The sequence below is a fragment of the Lissotriton vulgaris genome, chromosome 6, assembly GCF_964263255.1.
Source record: "Lissotriton vulgaris chromosome 6, aLisVul1.2, whole genome shotgun sequence".
Classification (NCBI taxonomy): domain Eukaryota; kingdom Metazoa; phylum Chordata; class Amphibia; order Caudata; family Salamandridae; genus Lissotriton; species Lissotriton vulgaris.
In genome coordinates this window covers 842956208-842962672 of record NC_141694.1, presented here as the reverse complement: position 1 = coordinate 842962672, position 6465 = coordinate 842956208, and positions in this window count along the sequence as shown.

Sequence of the window (6465 nt, the reverse complement as noted above, 5' to 3'; positions counted from 1 at the left end):
GGGCCATGCGGGCCCCATCCTCTGAAAGAAATTAAAAAATAAAGACCAGTCCCCAGGGGATTGACTACCTATTAGTAGTTGGCTGCTTCCCATGGGATTGGCTCCTTGGGGCCAAAATCGGCCCGAGGAGGGGGAATACAACCACCCCTTGTAGAATTATGTCATTTGAGATGTCATCGGTGAAGTCGCTGACCATGTCATGAATGATGTAATATGTGAGGTCATAAGCAGTGCATTGAGAGGGCGTAAGTTATAGTAAGTTCAAGGACATAACTGCTGAATTTCATTGGGTTTGAACGAGTGAAATCTGAACCTAACTATAACGTCCTTGTAACCTTCGTTTTTTTCAGTGAATATATATTATTTAAAAAAAAATATATATATATAGATATATATATATTCACTGAAAAAACCTTAGGTTTCAAGCAGGTTATAGTTAGGAATTGTCATTTTAAAAACTTTGAAATTCACTGAAAAAACCTTAGGTTTCAGGCTGGTTATAGTTTGGATTTAGCATTTAAAAAACCTTAGAAATTCACTGAGAAAACCATAGGTTTTAGGAATGTTATAGTTAGCTGGACATTTCACTCATACAAAACCATTGAAATTCTTCTGTTATAGTTAGTTGTACTAACTGTAACTCTCACGCCCGTAATACACTGGTGATAATGTCACATATTACATAATTCATTACATGGTCAGTGACATCACTAATGACATCACTGATGACATCTCAAATGACATCATCCAGTGAATGTGGTTTGGTTCCATATTTAAATATGTATTATATATATAGCAATCTGCATTGAAGAATAAGTGGATGTATAAGTGTCTAGAAGGACGATTTAGTAGCAGTGTGATTGACTTTTTACTTGACTAATTTATAGTGTCTCACTGAATATATTGGATAGTGACTAAACTGTGTGAATATCTGTATTATTTTCTCAGTTGTTGTGTAAACTGCTGCACCAGTTAGTTACTAGCTACATGAAAGTCTATATTAGTTATTGGTTAGTTAACTGATTATTTGTATGGGGGAGTGAATCTGTGTGTGGTTCGGTGGGGGGTTTGTGACTGCCCAAAGATGTGTCAATAGTTGATTCAGTAGGTATATGATATTAAGACTACATGTTATAATACCTGTTTGGGTGAGTGAATATGTATATGGATGTGCTGATGAGCAAATATATCTCTCAATGGTACATGTCCAACAAACTAGAATAATAAAAGGCAGTGTATGTGACATTTGTTGTATATAAATAAGTATACATAAGACTCAGTGATTGCATGAGTGACTGTATGGACAACTGTATAATTGTAATAGTAATTTTATAACACACTAAGTATGAGTTACTATCTATATCAGTCAGTCAGTCAGTCAGTCAGTCAAGTACACTTTATTCGATTTGTTAAAAATCATAAAAAGGATAAAACATTACATACAAAAGATTAAAAATTCATTGTCTGAGTTCAGTGAAATTTTCTAATATGATAAAATACATAAGATACATATAAAAACATATAAAATGTAATTCATCAAAAACAGTCCGTGCAAGAATGCGCATAGAAAAAGTGCTTTATAGTAGTTGTAATCGCGTTTTGTAGTTTAATTCTCGAAGCTGGCACCAGAAAAATGGCCACACTAAATATAATGTAAGGGGTGCTCAAGGACTGAAGATGCACTAAAGCTGGCCTCACATGAATGAAGCCAGCTGCCCTTAAAATGGGCAACAGATATGTTTTTCTTATTTCTGCAAAATGGCCGCAAAACATGATAAAATGCATTGTATGTTAACTTCTTGTAACTTGGGGTGAATAATTATCACAATTACATGGGGGGCCCCCCTCAGGTTTTGCCCATGATTGATAGTTACCCAAATAGAAATGGATCAGATTAAATCTGAACTTGGTCAGCAAAAACCTGTGGAATGGCCTGGAAACAATCTTAAGGTATGGCTCAATTGCAGGGGAATACAATAAAATATAGTGCGCTTTAACTGAGGGTTTCAGCAATTCCCGTTCCTCACGTACCAGTCCCGCTTATCCATAAAGTGCGTTTTGGTCCAGGTGACATCCTCTCTCCTGATACTGGATGGTGATGAGAAGAGGTCGGGCCGACCCAGCTGGCCAAAGGTCTTTCTCAAAAATTCCAGCCAGCGGATTTTTTTAGCATGATCTAATGACAGGACGTCAGACAGGATTGCATGATTCAACATTAATTCCTCCTTGAGCCATGTCTTCAGCCAAAATATTAGAGGGGCCAAACAAAGTCTGTCGGTGACATGGGCCAAACCCACCTCCGCATGGATGGAAAGGCCGGGTGGATTGGGGGACAGACAAAAGTGAGCGCAAAAACCTATTTTACGCCCTCTGGATCGGATCATGAAGTGTGTAACCCCACAGGCAAGAACCATACAAAGCAATTGAGATACTTTGTATGCTTAGAATTATACATTTTTAAGAGTGCCTCCATTGGCCTAGCCCCATGCCTTTTTGCAAACCCCAGTAAGGCAGAAGAAGATCTAGCCACCAACAAACCTTTTGCCTTGATTTGGGGGCCAAACGAACCATTCTCGTCAAACAGGACCCCCAAGTAAGGGAAGGTAGCTACCCTGGAAACCACCTCACCCTTGCACGAAAAGATTTTAGATTTATTCTTGTTTTTATAGCGACCAACCACCATTGTGTGGGATTTTTTTGCATTTATTTTCAAATTCAGCCTGTCCATAAAAATCCCAAACGATCCAGCAATCGCTGGAGGGCCACACCAGTGCGAGCTATTAGGTCTGCGTCGTCCCCGTATAGGAGAGCCGGTATCCTTGCTTCTCCTACGCGCGGAACGTCCCCATTCACTGCCTCCAGATGGCTTCCGAGGCCATTTATGTAAATAGTGAATAGGAGGGGGGCCAAAATACAGCCCTGGCGTACTCCTCGCTTAGATCTAAAGCGGCTCGTGCACCTTCCCTCTTTGGTGACTCTAACTGTCGCAAATAACTTCTGGTGAAGAGATGCCATAAAATTTACCAATGCCACATCAATCCCAATTTCCAATAGCATGTCCTATAATTTAGCCCTGTTCACCAGGTCGAAGGCTAGGAGAGGTTCCTTTCAGGCCGAAAATAACGACCCCTCCTTGGCTGCAGTATATTTTGCAATCAGCATATGTAAGTTAGAGCATTGCTCCAAAGTTCCTCTCCTTGCTCTAAACCCGTATTGGATATTTGATAGCCCCCCACTTCTCTCAATGCTGTCCCTTAGTTTCGCCAGCAAAACTCTACCTAGTATCTTAACCCCCGAGTCTAGGAGCGAGATGGGTCTGTAACACCCTGGGTCTTCTCGCTGGCCTTTTTTAAAAATAGGCACTATGATTGGGTTAGCCCAGGAGGAGGGGAAATGTTTACCATTGGCAGCAAAGAAGACGTTTGTTAGTATCCCAGCCCAGAACTTTGGTAGATGGCTATAGAGATCAGCTGGGACACCGTCCGGCCCAGGGGCCTTGTTTTTTGAGGATCCAAAATGGCTTTCTCAACTTCTGTTTGGTCAAATATTATGGGGGCAGACTCCGGTGCTACAAAAGGGGGGTCTTGGTGTTTCAGGTCCATATCTCCATATACCTCTCTAAAATGGCACAACCATTTTTCATCAGGCATAACACAGTCCATGACCGTGTTATCTAACTCTGAGAAGAAAGGCTAATTAATTATGGCCCAGAATTGGCCACTGTCACGTAAGACGTCAATAGACTGTAAGTTATCCCAGGCGGCTTTCTTTATATCATTTTTCCTACCCTTAATAATTTGTTTATACTCCTTCCTAAGGGAGGCAATGGCAACCTTGACTCTTGGGGATTGTTTTAGGCCTCGAATAAGTGCTCTATGGGCTCTTGAGCAGTTTGAATCAAACCATCTATGCTGCTTTTTACCTTCCTTCCCTGCTGTGGTCATTAGATCTTTGGAGATTTGTATGCATACGGATTCAAAGGCCCCCATGATTTCATGGGAAGAGGCGTTTGAGTCCTGACAAACCATCATATTCTCCCTGATTTTTGGCAGTAGTTCATCCATAAAGTTCTCAGGGACTACATTTGACCATTTCAACCTTCTCCCTTGGTCCACAGGGCGTAATAGTGATCTTGGGTTAGCGGGGCAGAGTTTATGAACCACAGAGTCGCCCCATAACACCTCGAGCAGCACGGGATTGTGGTCACTGTATATGGAAACAATTGCTCTGTAGGAAGCAGCCCTATATAAAATGCCTGGGGACAGGAAAATATAATCTATTATTGATCCTGGATCAGAGCCCTTATAGGTAACTGTTCTGGCTCCCCCCTCAGACTGAGTTGGTTCAAATAAATTAAAATTCGCCAACAGCGATTCCAGGGCCTCCCCAGACTTAGTGTGCTTGAAGTGGGGAACCTCCCCGCCACAAGGGGCCTCATGCTCTTCAATGCGGCACGAATCGCTGCAGGGATGAATATTAAAATCACCCAATAAAATGAACTCAGGATTAGTGCAATTATTTTGACTGACAATAGATAAGAAATTTTCCAAAATGACAATATGATCATGATCATTGTTCCTTGTCCAGGAATTGTAAAAATTAATGAGAATCGTTTTACGGGTAGGGGATACCACCCATTCCACAACTAGGAGGTTAGGTGAAGCAACTTTAACCAATTTAAAGACACCCTTAAGTTTGTGGTAAAAAAGAAAGATAAGGCCTCCCTTTGCTCTGCCGGCAGAACTGGGGACAGCCGGGAGACAGAAGCTGGTACACCCATCCATCCAGTAACTAGGGGAAATATCCCATGATTCCTGGAATGCTATAATGTCGTGACTACTAATGAATTTAACCCATGCATCATCTGCCCTTTTGGCTCTGATTCCGGCTATATTCCAACTGATTATTGTACAGTCTGCTACCCCATTTGTAATGGGTGCCCTGGCTGAGGGGGATGACATAGTGGCTGGAAGTCAATCAATTTCCTCGATGTCTGACAGAGGGGAAAAACGGTTACTCAGGGCCAAACCACCACCCTCCTCAAGTCTGTGTACTAGTTGAGAGTAGGGTGCAGCCTGAGGTACTTGCTCTCTCCTTAGGGATTCCAAGCGTGAGTTCCTACCTAAACATTCCCTTCTCGTAGTTTAGCTTGTCCCTTGCCTTATCATAGATAAAAGGTGGTCACAGTAGTTCTTAAATGGGGGTGGGTAAAAGAAGCCCAAAGGGACCGGTCTCATTTGGGATGTTTCTAGTATTTCCGAACCATCCCAAAACAAACTCTGTGCCAAATCACGACTGTCAAAGTTTATTATCACGCAATCCCCCTGTACAGTCTTCACTTGCTTACCAATCCAGCCCACCGGCCTAGCCATGATAATCCTGTTTGAAATATTAGCCCCACCGCTACAGGCATCAGCACACCACGATCTAGCCTTTGTATTAGGTCTAAGGTGTGTTCACACTCTCCCTCTTTGAGTGGGGGAATGCCAATAAAAATTGCTACTAAAGGGGCAGCTTCTGGAGGTAGATCTATTTTCGCTCGACATCCCACCGCCCCTTTGTTAGAAACTAGGCCGAGAGGTTCGGCCGGCCTACCGGACATATCGTGTTTAGGACGATTTGTCGCTGAACTGATAGAGGCTGGGTGTAGGCTCCCTAGCCTAGCATTTGCAGCCTCCACCCCACTACTTGGTAACACAGTAACAGATGACCTAGCGTCCTTTTGGGTAGTATTCCCTGATGTAACTGTACTTGCTCCTTGATGTTCTGGGGAAACGGTATGTTCGTTGACAAGTCTGTCAATAAGGCACATTTCTTTAATAGGCCTGCAAGGCAAGTGTTCATAGAAACCACAATGTCTTTTGCTATCCCCAATAACAAGGGCTCAATTCTTGCGACGAATATTGCCTCCAGCTGTTCACCCAACAAATCGTTATCCCTTGGGGGATGCAGCTACAGTATCCTTCGTTTTCCCCCGCTTTTCTCTATTCTTTGTTGGGGCGTAATCATTCAATTGGGCCTTTGTTGACAGATGTAACCCTTGAGTGGAACCCAGAAGAGGAGCAGTATTAGGTTGTGTGGGTTTTACAATAGTCACCACGGGCTCTAATGGGATCTGGGCCACAGGGACCATTACCTGGGAATCCTGGGGGTTAGGAGTGATTGTAGGAGGAGAGGGTACCAGGCCCAAATCTTGCTCAGCAGTTTTGATTTCCTTAGTAAGGGCCCCCATAGCTGAAGAGAGATAGGGAATAATGGTCTCTGAATGTCTGGGGACCTTTGTCTCCCCCCCTCCTCTATATTGGTTGGTTTCTTGCGCTTACCCATGGTTCGGCCGATGTCAGAGGGTTAGCCCAGCCCTGCCTACTCCTGCCTCAGATGGCCACAGGTGGCCTGCCCTTTGCCCGGGCTTAGCCTGGCGCCCGCCCGCGCGCGTCCAGCGTGGCGGAAAGCCGTTGGTGCCTA